Here is a 23976-nt window from a genome sequence, read left to right on the forward strand (position 1 = left end):
GCTGCGTGTGACATTTGAGTTGGACATAAAGTGTTCCAAATATTCGAATTCACCTTAAACTGGATTCTAGCTTCTGAATTTGAGTATCGACATTTGTAAATCATATTCATATATGACAGTGGAATACATCTTTTTCGTGCTTTTGAAGATATATAAAAGCACATAGAATGATTTATAAAGATGCGTATAGGAATACAGAATGGATTCGAATTTAGTTGCCAGGGTAAACATGGATGCTTATTGTCCCAAAATTTGAAAGAAGCGGCAAAATGTCCACTCCCACATCGGCCCGCAGCCAAGTGTTTGGGAGATGGAAATTACTATCTACCCATTACACGGACAATCCATCAGCCCGATTTCCACTTCTTTCAATAGGGGTAGGTTAGTAACTTCAATTAGACGTGACACGACCGCCTCTAAGCCCATTCCGACATGGTCGGCGCCAAACATTGGCGGCAAAACACATTTGATTCAAGATCGTCCAAAAGACCTCTGTTTCTCCCTCCATTTCCCCATTCATACACGGTGGGCGGCAAAACAAACTCGACTCGGCCAAAATCCATGTAGGCAAATATTTTCAATAGGGGCAGGTTTGTAACTTCACTCAGACGTGACACAACTGCCCTACCTGTCAGCCCCGTTCATACACCGTGGGCGCCAACCATGGGCACCAAAACACCCTCTCCTCACCCGAAATCGCTCTAGGCAAATATTGGCGAGATGCGAGATTACCGTCCTATCCCTAACCGACGAGACATCCAAATTTTAAACAGGGGCTAAGTTCGTAACTTTCCCATATTTTAGACAGGCGCCTCCCAAAATCATGGTTCCCCATACCTCTCCCTCCATTTTCCCATTCATACACCGTCCGCGCTAGAACACCATCCCCACACCAGCATCCTCCGTCCGCCACCCCATCCATCACCGCCGTCCTCCACCCCATCCATCGCCGCCGTCCTCCACCCCATCCATCGACACCGTCCTCCACCATGCCAGAGCGCCTACCAAGACCGCGTCGTCCACTGCTAGAGATGGACATTTCTCATCCATGGCGACGGACCAAGAGCCTTGCATCGCGTCCTCTCGCTTCATCGGCGCTATTGTCCTCTTTGTCGGGGCCGCTCACACGATCTTCTCTTCCACCGCAATGGGACTTATCCCTCCATGCACCCGTCTACCGTCGGAGATCTGCTTCAGCGCCACCAACAGCCATCGCACCCCTGATGCCTACACGGCGCCGCAAGAGAGGTGGTACTTCATATCTCCACAACTTTTTGATCTCAACCAGAAAATAGATCGTAACTTGGTTACTGTACTTTCTTTTCAGCTCTTAGAATTTAGTTCTTAGTTCGAAGCAAACAATGGATGCTAAATAGCATTTCCCCGGTTTGCAGCTTTAAATCTGCCATGGCACAATCATAATAGGGTTTAATTGATAATGCTTAGGGTTTAATTGATCGTGTTGGTCCGTGGTGGTTTCTTTAATAGAAATCGGAGGGGAAACCCTCTTTTGGTCAAAAAATGCTTAGGGTTTCCCCCTTCTGTGATCACTATATGTGTCATAATAGCACTGCTCCACCCATCAAGCTAAACAAGTTTAGTTGTTGAAATACAAATATGATATTATTAAAACAGAGTCATTTAATTGGTCAGCTAAATGTTCCTAATTTAGTTTCGAAAATGCATGTTCGCGCTCGGGTGTGTATCCCTACAGGGTGCCCACGGTGGGCCGCAGCCCACCTTGTGATTTTGGGTCGGCCCAGGCCCCGATTCCCCTCTGTTCTGCTGCGCGCTTCCGATATCTACTCGCCTCTAGCCGCCTGCCTCGCCGGCGACTTGCCGCCCCCAGACGGCGTGACTCTCAGAGGAGACGCCGGACTTACATGAGGTCAGGAGCCGCTCGCCCAACAGCGTCACCACTGCCCGGGCACGCCGCCGTGCCTGCCTTCCCAGTCCATTCAGGGCTCAGGCGTGCAGCACCCACTAAGCCAACCCGATTTATCCTGAGATACGTCCTCAACACTCAATAGCCACTCCTCATCACCAATTTTATAATTGATTCATTACTCATTAGGCAAGACTGTCATTAGGGTTTGTTGTGTGCTGAGTGCAACCTACACTTAATGGTTCAGATGTATTTCAGTAATCTTTAGTACCTGTAAAGTTCACAGGGTTTCAAATTCCAGCCCTAGGAACAAACACTAGTCATTTTGGATTGTTGGTCGTAGTGACATTGACCCAGATTACTACTACAGGCCAGGTTTGTTGACAATTTTACTTGTCTTTCTTACTCATTCGATATTATATCCAATTATTCACGTCGATTAGTTGCAAACAACAAGTGCTAGATAAACTTCTTGATTCAGATTTTGGACGATCTCTTACTACAGTTACAATTCTGCATACCTGCCCTAGTAAGCTCACAAGTAAATGATTGATTCACTACATCTATGCTTGCCTTGTCATATTTGTTGTCAATATTCTTTTAGGGTGGACCACCCTGTTTCAAAATACTGGAACCGTAGACATGAGTGAATAATATTTCTCTGTGTTATCTCTTCCATCATGTGTGGGCAATGAGACTGCATTGTATAGAAAGAAAGTGTCATTTCCAGCTTTTACATAGACTACGATCTTTTACATGGAATACAATTTGCCTACTTCCTTTGTGTCGCGCTACCAGCACTCCACCCTTGAAGCTAAACATTATGCCATTGATAATTCCTTAGTTTATTTGTTCAAATACGAATTTGATATGATTCTAATGTTCCTAATTCAGTTTTGAAATGTGTGTCTCCTTGTTATAGAGACACAAGAGGTTTGTATTTCTGTGTGTGGTCTGGTCAGCACGGTTGGGGGGTGAACTATGCATATGCAGGGGTTTATAGGGAGACACTCTTCGAGTTGAATCCGCAATGCATTCCATAGATAATCTAACTATTTTTTATGTTTTCATGAATCTCAGATTCTGAATAGCTTCATAATGATTATGAGCTTGCGCGCATGAAAAGAATAAAGCAGAACAATGCCATGGCTGTCAAACTTGGCATTACGGGACTGAAATCAAGTCTGGATGCAATGTAATCCAAACGCTCTCCACCTACAGATTCATGCTCAGAATATGATCCTAACAGTGATTCTCAGCTAGAGGGAGATCTAAGTCAATGTAGCTCCCTAGTGGAGGAGTCAGAGGCAGATGCCCTATCTTATTCACCCATCAAGGTCCTTGCTCTAACTTTCCAAGGTTATATTGGTCGCACATATCTTGCAACTGATGTTGTGCATTGCTTCTACTTTGTTGCACTACCATTAGCTTAGTTTACACATCGTGTATGTGAATACGCCCTGCCTATCCTTTTTTAGTACATATTCCATCTGTCATCATACCATATTTATCCATTCAAATGTTGTTCTTGTGTATCAAACGTTCAAAAGGAAGAGGGTGATTGCTGATCACGGAGGAGCATGAGCAAAGTATTTGGAAAAGGTAGTGACACCTGATAAATCAAGTAGCCCATTAGGTGTAGTTGCAATATCACCTGACCCACAAAACACCCCAACACTAGCAGACTCTAGCCCTACTACACTGGTCATTTCTGATACCCCAACTCAGCAGACCCCAACTGCAGCAAACAGTATGATGATGCCAGTTGACATAACACTAGCTCTAGGACGCAAAAACCCCATTCCAGAAAAGAGTACACCAAATCCAGTTGCCAAATCCCTTTACAAACCAGAGAGAGCCCCAATTGCAACAAATAGGACCCCTGTTCCATTTCTTCCCAATTTAGAAGACGAAGCTTATATTGTTGTCAAGAACTTTGTGTGCATCTTTCCTTCATGGAAATATTATACCGCAGACACAGAACAATTTCCAGTTTTCCTCCGCAGCTTACGCGTAAGTAATGTACTAATGTTATTCATGGTAATTACTGCATATGTTTCTGCTCACAGAAGACACAAGATTACATTCTTTTAAATAGGCGAGGACCAAACCGGATTGTCAAGACGAGCAAGGGTTGGTTGCGCTTTTCAAGCACTCGTTGATGATGTATCGTTCCTACCTGAGGCAAGCGCACTTCGATGGCAAGCCTCTAAATGAAATTTCTGTAAAGTCTCTCATGCTACATTTATCCGTCAGTGACTGGAATAATCTTGTTACAAATTGGTCTCGTCTGCAGCGTAAGGTAGTGTCTATGATATCACATCACAATTTGAACTACATTTCTGCATTTTCCTTAATGTCTCACTTGTACGAAAACTGTTAGCAGAAGAATATTCATTCTCAAGGGACCACAGAATCTCGCAAGTATTTGGAAAAGGTAGTGACACCTGATAAATCAAATAGCCCATTAGGTGTAGTTGCAATATCACCTGACCCACAAAACACCCCAACTCTAGCAGACTCTAGCCCTACTACACTGGTCATTTCTAATGCCCCAACTCAGCAGACCCCAACTGCAGCAAATAGTATGATGATGCCAGTTGACATAACGCCAGCTCTAGGACGCAAAACCCCCATTCCAGGAAAGAGTACACCAAATCCAGTTTCCAAATCCCTTTTCAAACCAGAGAGAGCCCCAATTGCAGCAAATAGGACCCCTATTCCATTTCTACCCAATTTAGAAGACGAAGCTTATATTGTTGTCAGGAACTTTGTGCGCATCTTTCCTTCATGGAAATATTATACCGCAGACACAAAACAATGTCCAGTTTTCCTCCGCAACTTACGCGTAAGTAATGTACTAATGTTATTCATGGTAATTACTGCATATGTTTCTGCTGACAAAGGACACAAGATTACATTCTTTTAAATAGGCGAGGACCAAACCGGATTGTCAAGATGAGTAAGGGTTGGTTGCGCTTTTCAAGCACTCGTTGATGATGTATTGTTCCTACCTGAGGCAAGCACACTTCGATGGCAAGCCTCTAAACGAAATTTCTGTAAAGTCTCTCGTGCTACATTTATCCGACAGTGACTGGAATAATCTTGTTACACATTGGTCTCGTCTGCAGCGTAAGGTACTGTCTATGATATCACATCACAATTTGAACTACATTTTTGCATTTTCCTTAATGTCTCACTTGTACGAAAACTGTTAGCAGAAGAACATTCATTCTCAAGGGACCACAGATTCTTGCAACTATACTGCACACCGCATTGCTCTTGTGAGTACCTCTTGCCCTATATGACCATACTTACTTTCATAGTTGTTTGATTATGTAGCATTACTGCACATGTTAGCCTCGTTATCGTCCATTTGGTGGACATTATAAGATCCATATGGACTCTTACATAAATTTAGAATCAACCCAATGCTTTTGAAGAGGTTTAGCTCTGTAGTCCTCTTGTAAGGACTAAACATCATCTATCACTATACTTACATTAACAGCTACTCCCTCCATCCCATAATATAAGAATGTTTTGTACAGTACACGAGTGTTCAAAACACTCTTATATTATGGGAAGAGGGATTGGTTCATTGTGTAGCATTCTGCATCTTATCTCCCTTGCCCACCATTTACTAAAAGATATCAGATCTATATTTAATCTTACCAAAAAGTTGAATACACAGACAATGCCAGTGCAGAAGTGTAGCCCATTGGTCTTGTCAGTACATTTTGTCCTGTAATGCTTGTACTTCCAGGGATTGGTAGTTGATTATGTAGCATGAATCTGCATCTTATCTTCATTATCCTCTATCCCTTCTAGTAATATCATATCTATAATTACTCTCTACAAAATGTAGAGTACATGCAATGCTTATGAAGGAGATTTTGTGCTGAAATTCTTGAGTTATCCTTCCCTTGACATGGACAAGGGCATTATAAAGCCGGTGTTAACTGTTAATGTAAGTCAGTCCTTCTAAAGCCTTTATCCTCAACTGCTGTTTAATTTGCTCATACTCCCAATCGCTTACTGCTGTTTAGTTTGCTGTTTCTATCAAAATGCATGTTCGCAAGAACCGTAATTTACAAGTTTTACTTGTAAAACCAAATTCCTTATTCATACCATGCACATTACTCAATACTACTCCCTATATGTATGCTTGTTTTTGTGGATCTATAATCCAGTGTGTGGTGAAGCAGCCCACGTTTGCACCTTGTCATCTCATGTTTTATCTTACTGATGTGGCTGATGATATGAACAACATGCCATGCACATTAACCAAAATAGATACAATGATTTTCTTTGCCCTTCATCTATGCTTGTTATGTTGACATGGTAATCCAATAGTGTGGTGATGCTCCCCGCATTATGAACAATGCCAGATTATGCTATTGATATTTTGAACTTACTCTTTATTTTCTAATTTGAAATTGGATGGAATTGACAGCACACTTATCATCTTTGTTTAAACACGTGGAAAACCTGTCATCTCTCTGCTTGTTTCAGGGTGATATGCCTGATGTCATGCATAAGTCTGTTGAAGGCTGTGAGACAAACCCAACATATATTGCAGCAAAGAAGGAAAAACATCTTGAAGATAGCGAGACAACCCCAAAGTCTTGTCTTGATGCAGTGTTCAAGTTATTTGAGACTAGCAGTCAGACAAGCTCACAGAATTCGCTATCTGAATCAGTTCTACTTCTTCAGTCCCAAATTCTAGCAGAAAGGCATTCTGCAACTCAACTTCGACTTGAAGTCCTATCGTTAAGAAAGATTGCAGAGAACACCAATGAGAACCTCATTTCTAAACAGCTACACCTGGAAGCTATGACCGACATGCTAGGCCAGTCTCACAGCCTTGCTCAGTAGCTTGCGCAGCAGTTCCCGCGCAAGGCTAACCTTTCTTGAACTGTCTTGGAAGTGGTCTTGGTTCAATATTATTTTTTTACGTTGCAATGGTGCCCAGTTTTTGTAATCTGCTTCTTCATTGCGCTTTATGATCACTGGTGGTGAACTTCGATGCCCAGTGGATGTAATATACCATAAATCCTTTATTGTATAGTGTAGGTTTATTCTAAGTTACTATGCCGTAATTTCTTAATTGTATAGAGTAGGTTTGTTCTTAATTCCTACTAGTTACTGACATCATTCGCTATCTGGAAAAAATCTGATGTAGTCGACCGAGCCGAAACATTCGCCTCTAACGGGCCTGGTTTTTAATGGGCCACAATTGGGCCGGCCTGCATCCTTCTTGGGCCTGAATGGCCATTGGGGCCTTCACACTTTGCGCCAGGCCCACATCTTACTCCATCCTATATTCGGCCCAAATTTTAGTTGGCCCTTTTGTGGTCCCAGCGCTTAGATTGGCCCAGGTAGCGTTGGGCCTTTAACAGGCTGAATATTCTACTAGCCTGTTACGACCCAGAAGAAACCATGGGCCTTTAGCAGGTCGAAATGCATGTTAGGCCTCAATTTTCACTAGTCGTCGACGGGCCTTCAGCAGGCTGAAATGTAGACCGGGCCTTTTTTGGCCCAGTTATATGACGGGCCATTACCAGGACGAAACATATCTTGGGCCTTAGTTAGCCCACTGATATCATGGGCCTTTAAGAGGCCAAAAGCTTAGTACATGCATCAACGGGCCGAATTATACGACAGGCCTTTAATAGGCCCAAAGTCATGTTGGGCTGAACTGTTGCTACCTTTATCACTGGCCGTTAGTGGGCCGAATGTCGCATCGGACCATATATGGCCCATGGGCAGCAGAGGCCATTCCCAGGCTGAAAGACACACCGTGCTGAAATGGGTCCATGTCTACATCGGGCCTCTAATAGGACGAAATTCACTGGGCTGTAATTGGGCCCAAATATTCGGCGAATAATTAACAGGCCAGATCTAGCTTCGGGCCATAAATGGGCCTTTATTAAACATGTCGTTATTGGGCTGGCCCACTAGTACCTGAGTAAGTACTACGGGCCTTTGACTGGGCCGGCCTTTTTAACCTATATGGGCCTCTGTTGGGCCCTGCCATGTGTCGACGTATCATAGGCATGTCTCCTCCAACGGACGAGCAACATCTGTCCCACCGAGGAGCAGACACGTGTTTCCTTCGGCCAATGAGAATTTTACACGTGGAAAATCACCATTTGTCCAGGCTGTTAACGGGTTATCGGATCCAAAACCGGACCCGATAGCTTAACGGCGAGCCGTTACGGTGGATGCCACATGTCGGTCACCCTTGACGAAAGCACTTCTATGATGCGCGATTTATCGTCATGGAAGTGGACACTTCCATAATGATAATTTTGGTAATGTCATGGAACACTTCTACGACACTACAGGTATGACTATCTTCATTCTGTCATAAATTTGTCATGGATGTACATCATGACAGAAAATGTTACCTACTATGACAAACACATATCATCACGGAAGTGTCTTTTTTTTGTAGTGTCAGCCGGTCCAAAGGCCCGTCTACTGTGAAAATGTTACCTATTTGTCCGCCTCCAAGTAGAATTACCCCCACTACCTTAAGATGTGTACAACATGTACTTTGCCGCCAAGAAGCTCAAGCAAAATTTCCAAGAGCACTCCAGCACGGTCGTCTGCACTGCTCCACTTGCCGAGATCATAGGCAACAGAGATGCATCGGGCTGGGTGGCGAAGTGGGCCATCGAGATGGCTCCCTACACCATCCTCTACCAGCCCCGCACCGCCATCAATTCCCAATCACTGGCCGACTTCCTCGTCGATTGGGCTGAGACCCAGTACCGGCCGCCAGCGTCGGACTCCACTCATTGGTGGATGCACTTTGATGGCTTGAAGATGCGCACCGGTCTGGGAGCCGGCATCGTCCTCACCTCTCCCAAAGGCGACAAGCTCAAGTACATGTTGCAAATTAACTTTGCCGGCTCCAACAACGTGGCTGAGTACGAAGCACTCATCCATAGGCTCCGACTACCAAAGAAATTGGCATCCGCCGAGTGCTCTGCTACGACGACTCGGACTTGGTGGTCCAGCAGTCATCTTGTGACTGGGACGCCAAGGATGCAAACATGGCGAGCTACCGCTTCCTCGTCCTGCGGATCAGCGGATATTTTGATGGGTGTGAGTTCCTTCACGTGCCATGGCCGACAACGAGCAAGAAGATGCCCTGGCACGGATTGGCTCCACCCGGCTAGCAATACCAGCCGGTGTCCCCCTCCAGTGCCTCCGCAAGCCGTCTATCAGGCCTTCACCGGAATCAAAGTCCATCTTCGTGCCGGCTGCTCCCGGAACAGTGGGATCCGGCTTGGGGATTGCAGCCGGCCCGGGGACTTCGGCAGGCGGCTCGAGGATTGCGGTAGTCGCACCCAGCCTGAGGGCTGCAGCAGGCGGCCCGGGGAACTCGGCAGGCGACTCGAGGCCCGCAGCAATTACTCCCGAGCCGGGGGCTGCGGCAGGCGGCCTGGGGACTTCAACAATGCAGCAAGCGGCGGCCGGCTCAAACCTGCCTCCCAACCCAACCTCCCTGGTACCAGTGGCCATGATGACAGTGGTCAAAGCACCATCATGGGCGCAAACCATCCTTAACTTCCTGGTGAGCGGAGAGCTACCAGCCGATGAAATTTTGGCCCGGCAGGTGCAACACTGGGCAGCAGCTTACACGATAGTAAACAGAGAGCTTGTCAGGCGCAGCGTGGCTGGCATGTTCCAGCGCTGCGTAGAGCCAGAGAAGGGCAGAGCAATCCTCAAAGATATTCATCAAGGCGAGTGCAGCCACCATGCAGCCTCCAGATCCCTTATCGCCAAAGCTTTCCACCACAGTTTCTTCTGACCGACTGCTTTGGACGACGCCAAGGACTTGGTCAAGAAGTGCAACGGATGCCAATGTTACAGCTCCAAGCAACACTTGCCGGCTTCTGCACTCAAAACAATCCCCCTCACTTGGCCCTTTGCTGTCTGGGAGCTGGACATGGTGGGCCCATTCAAGACAACACGCGGCGGCATGACCCATCTGCTCATCGCCGTGGCTAAGTTTACCAAGTGGATTGAAGCAAAACCAATCAAGAAGTTGAATGGTCCGACTACTGTGACTTTCATCGCAGACATCATCGTCTGGTACGGTGTACCACACAGCATCATCATCGACAACGACACAAATTTTGCCAAAGGAGCCTTGGCCCGTTTGTGCGCGACGCAGGGCATCCGACCGGACTTAGCATCTGTTACCCATCCGCAGTCAAACGGCCAGGTTGAGCGAGCAAACGACCTCATCTTGTCTGGCATCAAGCCCCAACAAGTCGAGCCACTGGAGCGCTCGGTCGGCTGCTGGATCGATGAGCTGCCGACCATTCTTTGGAGTCTCCAGACCACGCCGAACAAAGCAACCAACTTCACTCCTTTCTTCCTTGTGTATGGGGCCGAGGCCGTCATCCCAACTGACATTGAGTTTGACTCACCTCGCGTCACCATGTACATGGAGGCGGAGGTGAAGGAAGCACGAGAAGATGAGGTTGACTTGCTGGAAGAGGGCTGGCTGCTAGCACTCAGCCGGTCCGCCATCTATCAGCACGGCCTGGGTCGCTACCACATCCGGAAGGTCAGGCCTCGATCCTTCCGAGAGGGGGACCTTGTGCTCCAACCGATCCAGCAAATAGCCGGCCAACACAAGCTCTCGGCCCCGTGCTCCGACTGATCCAGCAAACAGCCGGCCAACACAAGCTCTCGATCCTTCTGAGAGTGAGATCTGATAGATATGATAAGATAATATTTTTGTATTTTTATGATAAAGATGCAAAGTAAAATAAATGGCAAAGGAAATAACTAAGTATTGGAAGATTAATATGATGGAAGATAGACCCGAGGGCCATAGGGTTCACTAGTGGCTTCTCTCAAGAGCATAAGTATTCACGGTGGGTAAACAAATTACTGTTGAGCAATTGACAGAATTGAGCATAGTTATGAGAATATCTAGGTATGATCATGTATATAGGCATCATGTCCGAGACAAGTAGACCAACTCATGCCTGCATCTACTACTATTACTCCACACATCGACCGCTATCTAGCATGCATCTAGAGTATTAAGTTCATAAGAACAGAGTAACGCTTTAAGCAAGATGACATGATGTAGAGGGATAAACTCATGCAATATGAAATAAACCCCATCTTGTTATCCTTGATGGCAACAATACAATACGTGCCTTGCTGCCCCTACTGCCACTGGGAAAGCACACCGCAAGATTGAACCCAAAACTAAGCACTTCTCCCATTGCAAGAAAGATCAATCTAGTATGGCAAACCAAACTGATAATTTGAAGAGACTTGCAAAGATAACAAATCATACATAAAAAAATTCAGAGAAGATTCAAATATTGTTCATAGATAAACTTGATCATAAACCCACAATGCATCGGTCTCATCAAACACACCGCAAAGCCCTCTATGATCGATGCCCCCTCTAGAAGAGCTCCGGAAAAGGCCCAAAGATGGGATCTCATGGATACAGAAAGTTACGGCGGTGGAATTAGGGTTTTGGCTCCGTATCTAGTAGTTTGGGGGTACGTAGGTATATATAGGAGGAAGGAGTACGTCGGTGGAGCAACAGGGGGCCCACGAGGGTGGAGGGCGCGCCCAGGGGGGTAGGCGCGCCCCCTACCTCGTGGCCTCCTGGTTGATGTCTTGACGTAGGGTCCAAGTCCTCTGGATCATGTTCGTTCCGAAAATCACGTTCCCGAAGGTTTCATTCCGTTCGGACTCCGTTTGATATTCTTTTTCTGCGAAACTCTGAAATAGGCAAAAAAACAGCAATTCTGGGCTAGGCCTCTGGTTAATAGGTTAGTCCCAAAAATAATATAAAAGTGTATAATAAAGCCCAATAATGTCCAAAATAGAATATAATATAGCATGGAACAATCAAAAATTATAGATACGTTGGAGATGTATCAGTCCCACTAATGTACTAAAAATAATATTACATGTTATCCATTAAATAGGCTGTGGTAATATAAAAACATTATATGAACAGAGGGGGGTAAAACAAACATTGTTGTTCTATGTATGTTGCTTGTTGACATGCGGCTTGAAGGCCCTGGTCGCATGTTCGATCCTCGTCCTTTATTTTTAAATTTGTATATGGGTCCAAATTTGTTTCATGACAGGTGGGCCCTCGATGTGTAGTTTGTGGCACTTTAATTTATGGGTCGAAATTTGTTCCATTCCAAGTGGACTATCGGTGTGTAGTTTTGTAGCTTACTTGTAATAATCAGAGTTTTTTGCAGTAATACCATGGTGCAATGTTGAAGGCGAGAAAGGACGTGCGAGAGAGCGATGACCGAACCAGAGGGAAATCAATTGGGGGAGGTGCAGGGGTTGCAATGGTGTTTGGAGTAGTTGTAGGCCGAATGCTATGAAAATATAATCTACCACCGGAATAAATGCCTACACAAATTAATCCAAGGTTGGAGTCCCCCTCGCAATGTAAATAGCTCCGGCTTTGTGAGGGATGGAGAGGTAGCTCCAATGTGTGGAAGATATGGCGTGAGAAAGCGCGGTTAATCGAGAGACATGTAGATAGAGGACAAAGTGAGTGTGGTCCGACATTCATTGAAAAGATATATATCCTATGAAGAGATATTGTCCGATTGAGCTTTTGGGAAGGGTCGGCACTGTAAGATAGAGCTTGAGAGATGATCCAGTCACAGACATGTACATATATTTTGTGTGTGGGAGGAAGCTAGGTCAATCGATTACATATATAAAGGGAGAGAGATTGAGCGAGTGTGGGTCGCCGTGCGATCGAAAGAGTGATATGGGTTGGAGAGAGTGACCTAGATAGACAATGTGCATGAGAGAGTATACAATATGGATATGTCGAATTGGGCTCAAACATGGAGATATATCGTTTGTTTCCGAGAAAGAGCGAGGTCAATCGAGACATACAAAGAGAGAGAGACACAAAGAGAGAGAGGGAGGGAGAGAGAGAGAGAAATTGAGCGAGCGTGGCCCGCCATGAGGTCAAAAGAGTGGGGGCGGGTTGGATGGACTGGCCTAAATAGTGTAGCGACCCGACCCAAATGGACCGAGTCTCTGTGCTTAAGTGTCATCCCTGGATCGGTATGCTGACACACACAGTACTCGAGAATTTATAACAGAGGTAAATCACATGTATAAAGTAACGTAAATACTATTACCTCAATCCAAATAGCGGAAGTAACAACAAGGTTGTGGATTCCCATCAACAGCAAAGGCAAAGTTGAGTGTAGAAATCGTAACCCTAACATATCACTTACTCGTCGCAAGATAATCCTGCAACATGAGACGTTGCAGCCACAAAGGGTCAGTACATTGAATGTACTGGCAAATTCACATCATAGGATAAAAATGAGAATGGATATATCTATATGCATATTTGGCTGGTGGAGGCTCAAAGTTTAATTTTGCATAAAGTTAATTTTTTTCCTACAATAAAGGAATATATTTTATTTAACTACAAAGTTGGTTGAAAAATTACTGAGAAGGCTCCTCCAACTTAATCCCACAATAACAATTTTAACCCCTCAAATTTATTAACTAAAGTGATGAGATCAAACCAGTAATTCAAGTACCAGATACTCAAGATGTCCATAACCGGCGACACGGCTAACCATGATTAGTTTGTACACTCTGCAGAGGTTTGCGCACTTTCCCCACAAGACTCGATCTCCTCCGTTGTATTTCTCGCACTACATGATGTTTGAGAAACGGATGATCGAGACATAGTCTTTCCGAAGAGGTCCCCTTAACCGATAGATAGATAGGCCGGTACACCTACAATTCCCTACATCGGCTAGCCTACCACTGAAGCCTGGGTGGCATTCCATAGGGTGATCACACGGGTATTCTAGGATTCCCTTGGGCAAGCACTGGGTTCTCCATGTTCCCGGGCAAACCACCGGGTGCTCCAGGGTGCTCCAACCATTCCACCTAGATGTGTATTAAAGTAGCCACCTTAAGTTAACCCTTAGATATAAATAACTCTCACATCTTTCATGAATCTCACAAACCAATCCACGTCTACGACCATAGCATAGCAGTAAAAGCATAACGTAGTAACACCCTGGGAATGAAATGCAAGACAATAGGTTCCTACCTCATCAACTACTTCTCAATACCCACATGTTATCAATCCTACTCATGCAATGTTTGAGGGTAAAACTAATGCATAAAACTGGGTATGAAAAGTATGATCAAAGTGTGAACTTGCCTTGTACTGTGGATGAAGATGATTCGCACTCATAACTCCGGATAGTTTTACTCGTCACACTCCATTCAATCTATCGTGAGCAAGCAATTGCTTACATAAGCACTCACACAAAAGAATTGAATAAAAGACTTCGGAAAACTTTGAAAACAAGCAATTAACTCTTGCAACATAAAACAATTTCTAACAGTACCAAATTTGGGTGGATTTGGTCTTATTAGAAATTTTAGGTCAAGAGCTTCAATTTGCAAAAAGAATCAACTAAATCGGAGTTATGAAACTCAAGTTATGATCAAAAGAAATTTGAATATGAATCTGAACAAATTTCGAAATTTGAAAATTTCAAAAAGTTGATGTGACAGGTTCACTGGATAGGTGAAAACAAGACAAAACTAGAGGCGCTGGTTTCATCTAATTTAGATGAATGAGTAAAAAGTTATGGCTATTTGAAAAATCAGGGCCAAGCTGTTTTACGAAAGAAAAATAGCTACGGCTAAAAGAATTTTAGGTCTAATGTATAAATACAAAGACTAATTGATAATCTAATTATTCTACCGTACTATTTTAGAAATAATAAACTACAGAAGTATAAAAAGAAAAAAACTGAAGAAATATACCTTTATAAGGTAGAGAAAAGACGACTTCGGAGAGAGGAAAAAATATTTTTCTTTAATAAATCTAGTCAAATCAAAATATTGATTTAACCCGAATCGAATAATTTTTGACGGCTCTATGGGTCTATATTTATAGATGGAAAAGAGGTTTAGGGGTTAAAGGCTAGGCAATGTGGGTGTAAACATATACGTACATAGATGAAATTTGAAAAAGATTATGAGCTAAAACTTCGGCCCGCCCGTGCGCTATTTTTTTAAACGATATTCGGTCAAAGTGAAAAAAATGGCTGGCTGGGCCTGGCCCATGTAGGAGAGAAAAAAAGTAATATGATGGGGCACCCGATGCCACTATGCTGCACATGCTGGCGACAGTTAATTCCAGGCGCACGTGCACTTTTTTAATAGAATCAGAAAAGGAAAAACTGAATAACAAAAATAAAATAAAATTGTACATAGGCATATTATATATCAAAAATTTCTGAAAAAAGATTTTCTAAATGATGAACATATTTTTAGCGGCAAATAATTTCCACAATAAATAAAATAAAGCAAATAGTGCTACTGCTGCAATAAAACCTCATAAAAATCATTTTAAAAATACCAAAATACTCTCCAATTTTATAATGTAGGTAATCATTTTACCCTAATTTCCATCTATCATATTTTTGGAGAAAAATAATTTGAATAAATCCCAAATAACTCCAAAATGAGAATAATTTCAAAAGGGACTTTCAATTTGATTCTTTTATACTCCCAACTCATATTTCATATAATTTAAAGACATCATTTTATCTTCTTTCATGATAATCATTGAGTTGCTTAAAGTTTCTGAATTGAAAAAATATTTCCAAATAAAATTCAAATCTTTTCAAAACCCCTTACATTTTTTTAAATGGAAGAAGACATGTCATCTTCTCTCTAGGGTTTTGTGATGAAAAGAATATGAATTCATGGAGATCAAAATGCAAAGTGAAAGTTTGGGAAAGTCCTTTTATTCCCTCTCATTTAACTTTCAAAAGTTTCAAATTTCACTCAATTACACTCAAGCAACCACACCACAAATCAAACAATCAATCAAAACTATTTATTTAATATAACATTCCAAAATTTAGAATTTTGGGCTGTTACAAACCTACCACCCTTAAAATGAATCTCGTCATCGAGATTTTCGATTCTCTCCTCCCACGCAGGCTACACCCAGGGTTGGATCTTCATCTTCTTGTCCTTTCATTTGATTGAACCCCGACGACCGCCCTCCAATGAGGGCGCGAGGAAGTGCTGTGTTGGTCTGTCCAGCGGCGGCTAGGTTAGGAGCGAACCAGACTAGAGGCTGGAGTGAACGAATTGGGATTTTTCCTGCTATCGATCGATATGGGAGGCGCTCGTTTGGGCCACGAGCCTGCTATAGGGCCTGCCTTGCACTTACGTTATTGGCCCATCCAAATTGAAACATTTTTCTTCATTTTTTACATTGTCTGCTTGTGCGTTGGGCCGAACAAAACTAGCCTGGACGAACCTGGATGACTCAAACTAGGTGCACACTTTCCAGCCACCCGAGGTGGCCGCCCATACCAGCCGCTATGCTGGTGTCTCCCCTTTTTGTGTGTATGATTGTGGTAGTGAAAAATATTCCAGTGGCGCTTTTGATTTACCCATAGAATGGTTGATTTGCTTGTTTATATGAATTGAGTTCGCCAATAATGTGAAGGATGCCAGGCTTTTCATCCTATTGTAGATTGCTTAGATCTCGATATGCCAAATGTAATCGCATGAAATATACAGTAAAAGCCAGTGTGATTTGTGTGGCTACAACTAGTCTGACTACACGTCCTCATATAACATATCAAGGACGCACCATCTTACCAGGTTAACCATTCGACTTACCAATGCAATGTGTGAAGAAAGAAGTATTGGGACTGCGTATCCAAGCAATTGATGCCATGGACTCCTTTGTAGAACCTTGTAAGCGAAAAAGAAGTTGCAGTGTGCCTATACAAAGAGCTAGCATAAGTTCAGTTATCCGCTTCTCGGAATTTTAGTTAGCCACTTATTGCAAAATTGTTCAATTATGTTGCTTGGCTTAATTTAGTTTGCTACTAATTACATAATGCCATAGCCTGTTAATCCTATTATAGACTGCGCCTATCTATGTGTTTGATACTTACTATTAAGAATTACGTGTTTGCCCGAACTTAAATAGCTACTTAAGCACGTAGATAGTTGGTCATATGTACTTCTAGGGTGCAGCAGAATTCACGTGTAATTTACGTTCTGATACCCTGTTTGTTTAAATGGTTTGCGGTTATCACTTGTAGCAGTAATAATATTTGCATGTTCATAGATAGACAGCTGTCAGGTTTATATGAGGGTCACCTTCTTTTTAACTTATACATGTGTTGGAATCTTTTTGCTTACATCAAAGAAATTTTCAGATGTCTGTGTTGCTCGTAAACGGTATCGACTTGTTACTTTAATACATTGCCAAGAACTTGTTAGTTTTACTTGTTCATGTGTAATTGAATATGTTGCCAAAACCGGTTAATTTTACTAGTTTGCTGTTAGTTTCTTATGGCCCTTGCAAAATTTTATTTATTCATTGCTAACATTCAAGTTTGCAGGATCCAACTAAAACTCCGTTGGCACAACAAGTATGTTTTTAGAAACTTCCTTGTTTACCTGGTTTGCTGTTGTAACTTGTTGCTGTAATCATCTTACCAACTTCAAGTTTTCAGGATCGAATTGGAAGTCCAATTGCACAGCAGGTACATTTTCAAAAATAAATTTGTGTAACAGGTTTGCTGCTGTAACTTGTTGCTCTAATCAAGTTACTGACTACTCAACTTTTCAGGATCCAAGAGAAACTCCAATGCCACAACAGGTTCCTTTTGCAAACTTGTTCGTTTAACTGCTTTGCTGCTGCAACCGGTTGCTCTAATCACGTTACTCGCTACTCAACTTTTTAGGATCCAAGAGAAACTCCAATGCCACATCAGGTACCTTTCGCAAAACTTGTTTGTTTAACTGCTTTGCTGCTGCAACAACCGGTTACAAATGATGTTAATAACTACTTTTCAGCATCCAATTGAAACTCTTTAATTCCTTGTTTGTTTAACCGGTTTGCTGTTATAACTCCCAGTTGAGATGTTTTGCTAACTTCAACTTTTTGGAATCCAATCGGAACTTTAAGGGCAAAACAGGTTAGCCCAAGATCAAAGAGCGAGGTCCCCATGGACGTTGTATCATCCCACAGTAGTGGCACCGGCCCAATCGTGCATCATGAATTGCCAACTGCTGATGCTCTAGAGGCTAAACTAGTGGTAGAAAGAGATTCTGCTTCTGCACTTAGAGATGAAGTTGACATGTTGAGGAAGAAAACAACACAATCACAAGGAGTACTCAAGACAACCATTAAGTATTTGGTGGACTTCAAAACGAAGCAAGCTGAGACTGACCACATTGTTAAGGTCCTGAAGGAAAAATGAAATTAAATTCCCACTTGGTAAATCATAGGTGAAATGTTCTTTCCATCGTTGAATAATCTTTGTGTTGTTTGTTCATGTAATCAATCAAACCATTTGTTTTAGAAATCATGTAATAATTGTTTTTTGTTTTTTGGTTTGTAATTTTATTTGAGCATAAGTCTGTATTAATTGTTAAGACTCAGAGACATTTCATTTTGATTGTTGAGCCAGACCTACAAATATGCCAATTGGACTGAATGTGCATTCAGCAATAATGTTAGTATAGATGGACCATAAGTGGCACGCATCAGAAAGGGCCAAGATGTTGTAGTAGCTTCGCTAAAAAGGATGTTGTTCCAGCAAAAAAAGTACAGTGGCCTGGCTTATGTATGTTAGTTGATATTATTGATCCATATACTCTATAAGTGTTTATATGTTTGTTAGTTATGTACATTCTTGGTTGATTGACTCGGTATTTGAATCTTGATACATCACTTTTGTACATATCTAAATGGGAGTACACATTATGCTGCGCGTGACATTTGAGTTGGACATAAAGTGTTCCAAATATTCGAATTCACCTTAAACTGGATTCTAGCTTTTGAAATTGAGTATCGGCATTTGTAAATCATATTCATATATGACAGTGGAATATATCTTTGTCGTGCTTTTGAAGATATATAAAAGCACATAGAATGATTTATAAAGATGCGTATAGGAATACATAATGGATTCGAATTTAGTTGCCAGGGTAAACATGGATGCTTATTGTCCCAAAATTCGAAAGAAGCGGCAAAATGTCCACTCCCACGTCGGCTGCCCGCAGCCAAGTGTTTGGGAGATGGAAATTACTATCTACCCATTACACGGACAATCCATCGACCCGATTTCCACTGCTTTCAATAGGGGTAGGTTAGTAACTTCAATTAGACGTGACACGACCGCCTCTAAGACCATTCCGACATGGTGGGCGCCAAACATGGGCGGCAAAACACATTTGATTCAAGATCGTCCGAAAGACCTCTGTTTCTCCCTCCATTTCCCCATTCATACACGGTGGGCGGCAAAACAAACTTGACTCAGCCAAAATCCATGTAGGCAAATATTTTCAATAGGGGCAGGTTTGTAACTTCACTGAGACATGACACAACCGCCCTACCTGTCAACCCCATTCATACACCGTGGGCGCCAACCATGGGCGCCAAAACACCCTCTCCTCGCCCGAAATCGCTCTGGGCAAATATTGGCGAGATGCGAGATTACCGTCCTATCCCTAACCGACGAGACGTCCAAATTTTAAACAGGGTCTAAGTTCGTAACTTTCCCATATTTTAGACAGGCGCCTCCCAAAAACATGGTTCCCCATACCTCTCCCTCCATTTTCTCATTCATACACCGTCCGCGCTAGAACACCATCCCTGCACCAGCCTTCTCCGCCCGCCACCCCATCCATCGCCGCCGTCCTCCACCCCATCCATCGCTGCCGTCCTCCACCCCATCCATCGCCACCGTCCTCCACCATGCTAGAGCGCCTACCAAGACCGCGTCGTCCACTGCTAGAGATGGACGTTTCTCATCCACGGCGACGGACCAAAAGCCTTGCATCGCGTCCTCTCGCTTCATCGGCGCCATCATCCTCTTTGTCGGGGCCGCTCACACGACCTTCTCTTCCACCGCAATGGGACTTATCCCTCGATGCACCCGTCTACAGTCGGAGATCTGCTTCAACGCCACCAACAACCATCGCACCCCCGATGCCTACACGGCGCCGCAAGAGAGGTGGTACTTCATATCTCCACAACTTTTTGATCTCAACCAGAAAATAGATCGTAACTTGGTTACTGTACTTTCTTTTCAGCTCTTAGAATTTAGTTCTTTGTTCAAAGCAAACAATGGATGCTAAATAGCATTTCCCTGGTTTGCAACTTTAAATCTGCCATGGCACAATCATAATAGGGTTTAATTGATCATGCTTAGGGTTTAATTGATCGTGTTGGTTCCGTGGTGGGTTCTTTAATAGAAATCGGAGGGGAAACCCTCTTTTGCTCAAAAAAATGCTTAGGGTTTCCCCCTTTATGATCACTATACGTGTCATAATAGCACTGCTCCACCCATCAAGCTAAACAAGCTTAGTTGTTGAAATACAAATCTGATATTATTAAAACAGAGTCATTTAATTGGTCAGCTAAATGTTCCTAATTTAGTTTTGAAAATGCATGTTCGCGCTCGGGTGTGTATCTCTACAGGGTGCCCACGGTGGGCCGTGGCCCACCCTGTGATTTTGGGTCGGCCCAGGCCCCGATTCCCCTCTGTTCTGCTGCGCGCTTCCGATATCTACTCGCCTCCAGCCACCTGCCTCGCTGGCGACTTGCCGTCCCCGGACGGCGTGACTCTAAGAGGAGACGCCGGACTAACAGGAGGTCAGGAGCCGCTCGCCCAACAGCGTCACCGCTGACCGGGCGCGCCGCCGTGCCTACCTTCCCAGTCCATTCAGGGCTCAAGCATGCAGCACCCACTAAGCCAACCCGATTTATCGTGAGATACGTCCTCAACACTCAACAGCCACTCCTCATCACCCATTTTCTAATTGATTCATTACTCATTAGGCAGGACTGTCATTAGGGTTTGTTGTGTGCTAAGTGCTACCTACACTTAATGGTTCAGATGTATTTCAGTAATCTTTAGTACCTGTAAAGTTCACAGTGTTTCAAATTCCAGCCCTAGGAACAAACACTAGTCATTTTGGATTGTTGGTCGTAGTGACATTGACCCAGATTACTACTGCAGGCCAGGTTTGTTGACAATTCTACTTGTCTTTCTTACTCATTCGATATTATATCCAATTATTCACGTCGATTAGTTGCAAACAATAAGTGCTAGAAAAACTTCTTGATTCAGATTTTGGACGGTCTCTTACTACAGTTACAATTCTGCATACCTTTCCTAGTAAGCTCACAAGTAAATGATTGATTCACTACATCTATGCTTGCCTTGTCATATTTGTTGTCAATATTCTTTTAGGGTGGACCACCCTGTTTCAAAATACTGGAACCGTAGACATGAGTGAATAATATTTCTCTGTGTTATCTCTTCCATTATGTGTGGGCAACGAGACTGCATTGTATAGAAAGAAAGTGTCATTTCCAGCTTTTACATAGACTACGATCTTTTACATGGAATACAATTTGCCTACTTGCTTTGTGTCGCACTACCAGCACTCCACCCTTGAAGCTAAACATTATGCCATTGATAATTCCTTAGTTTATTTGTTCAATTACAAATTTGATATGATTCTAATGTTCCTAATTCAGTTTTGAAATGTGTGTCTGCTTGTTATAGAGAGATAAGAGGTTTGTATTTCTGTTTGTGGTCTGGTCAGCACGGTTGGGAGGGGTGAACTATGCATATGCAGGGGTTTATAGGGAGACACTCTTCGAGTTGAATCCGCAATGCATTCCATAGATAATCTGACTATTTTTTATGTTTTCATGAATCTCAGATTCTGAATAGCTTCATAATGATTATGAGCTTGTGCGCATGAAAAGAATAAAGCAGAACAATGCCATGGTTGTCAAACTTGGCATTACGGGACAAAAATCAAGTCTGGATGCAATGCAATCCAAATGCTCTCCACCTACAAATTCATGCTCAGAATATGATCCTAAAAGTGATTCTGAGCTAGAGGGATACCTAAGTCAATGTAACTCCCTAGTGGAGGAGTCAGAGGCAGATGCCCTATCTTATTCATCCATCAAGGTGCTTGCTCTAACTTTCCAAGGTTATATTGGTCGCACATATTTTGCAACTGATGTTTTGCATTGCTTCTACTTTGTTCCACTGCCATTAGCTTAGTTTACACATCGTGTATGTGAATAAGCCCTGCCTATCCATTTTCAATACATATTCCATCTGTCATCATACCATATTTATCCATTCAAATGTTGTTCTTGTGTATCAAATGTTCAAAAGGAAGAGGGCGATTGCTGATCACGGAGGAGCACGAGCAAAGTATTTGGAAAAGGTAGTGACACCTGATAAATCAAATAGCCCATTAGGTGTAGTTGCAATATCACCTGACCCACAAAACACCCCAACTCTAGCAGACTCTAGCCCTACTACACTGGTCATTTCTGATGCCCCAACTCAGCAGACCCCAACTGCAGCGAACAGTATGATGATGCCAGTTGACATAACACCAGCTCTAGGACGCAAAACCCCCATTCCAGCAAAGAGTACACCAAATCCAGTTGCCAAATCCCTTTTCAAACCAGAGAGAGCCCCAATTGCAGCAAATAGGACCCATGTTCCATTTCTTCCCAATTTAGAAGACGAAGCTTATATTGTTGTCAGGAACTTTGTGCGCATCTTTCCTTCATGGAAATATTATACTGCAGACACAAAACAATGTCCAGTTTTCCTCCGCAACTTACGCCTAAGTAATGTACTAATGTTATTCATGGTAATTACTGCATATGTTTCTGCTGACAGAAGACACAAGATTACATTCTTTTAAATAGGCGAGGACCAAACCGGATTGTCAAGACGAGCAAGGGTTGGTTGCGCTTTTCAAGCACTCGTTGATGATGTATCGTTCCTGCCTGAGGCAAGCGCACTTCGATGGCAAGCCTCTAAACGAAATTTCTATAAAGTCTCTCATGCTACATTTATCCGACAGTGACTGGAATAATCTTGTTACACATTGGTCTCGTCTGCAGTGTAAGGTACTGTCTATGATATCACATCACAATTTGAACTACATTTCTGCATTTTCCTTAATGTCTCACTTGTACGAAAACTGTTAGCATAAGAACATTCATTCTCAAGGGACCACAGAATCTCGCAACTATACTGCACACCGCATTGCTCTTGTGAGTACCTCTTGCCGTGTATGACCATACTTACTTTCATAGCTGTTTGATTATGTAGCATCACTGCACATGTTAGCCTCGTTGTCGTCCATTTGATGGACATTATAAGATCCGTATGGACTCTTACATAAATTTAGAATCAACCCAATGCTTTTGAAGAGGTTTAGCTCTATAGTCCTCTTGTAAGGACTGAACGCCGTCTATCACTATACTTACATTAATAGCTACTCCCTCCATCCCATAATATAAGAACGTTTTGTACAATACACCAGTGTTGAAAACACTCTTATATTATGGGAAGAGGGATTGGTTCATTGTGTAGCATTCTGCATCTTATCTCCCTCGCCCACCATTTACTAAAAGATATCAGATTTATATTTAACTTACCAAAAAGTTGAATACACAGACAATGCCAGTGCAGAAGTGTAGCCCATTGGTCTTGTCAGTACATTTTGCCCTGTAACACTTGTACTTCTAGGGATTGGTAGTTGATTATGTAGCATGAATCTGCATCTTATCTTCATTATCCTCTATCCCTTCCAGTATTATCATATCTATAATTACTCTCTACAAAATGTAGAGTACATGCAATGCTTATGAAGGAGATTTCGTGCTGAAATTCTTGAGTTATCCTTCCCTTGACATTGACAAGGGCATTATAAAGCCGGTGTTAACTGTTAATGTAAGTCAGTCCTTCTAAAGCCTTTATCCTCAACTGCTGTTTAATTTTCTCATACTCCCTATCGCTTACTACTGTTTAGTTTGCTGTTTCTATCAAAATGCATGTTCGCAAGAACCGTAATTTCCAAGTTTTACTTATAAAACCAAATTCCTTATTCATACCATGCACATTACTCAATACTACTCCCTATATGTATGCTTGTTTTTGTGGATCTATAATCCAGTGTGTGGTGAAGCA

Source organism: Triticum dicoccoides, chromosome 5A (assembly GCF_002162155.2).
Source record: "Triticum dicoccoides isolate Atlit2015 ecotype Zavitan chromosome 5A, WEW_v2.0, whole genome shotgun sequence".
Lineage (NCBI taxonomy): Eukaryota > Viridiplantae > Streptophyta > Magnoliopsida > Poales > Poaceae > Triticum > Triticum dicoccoides.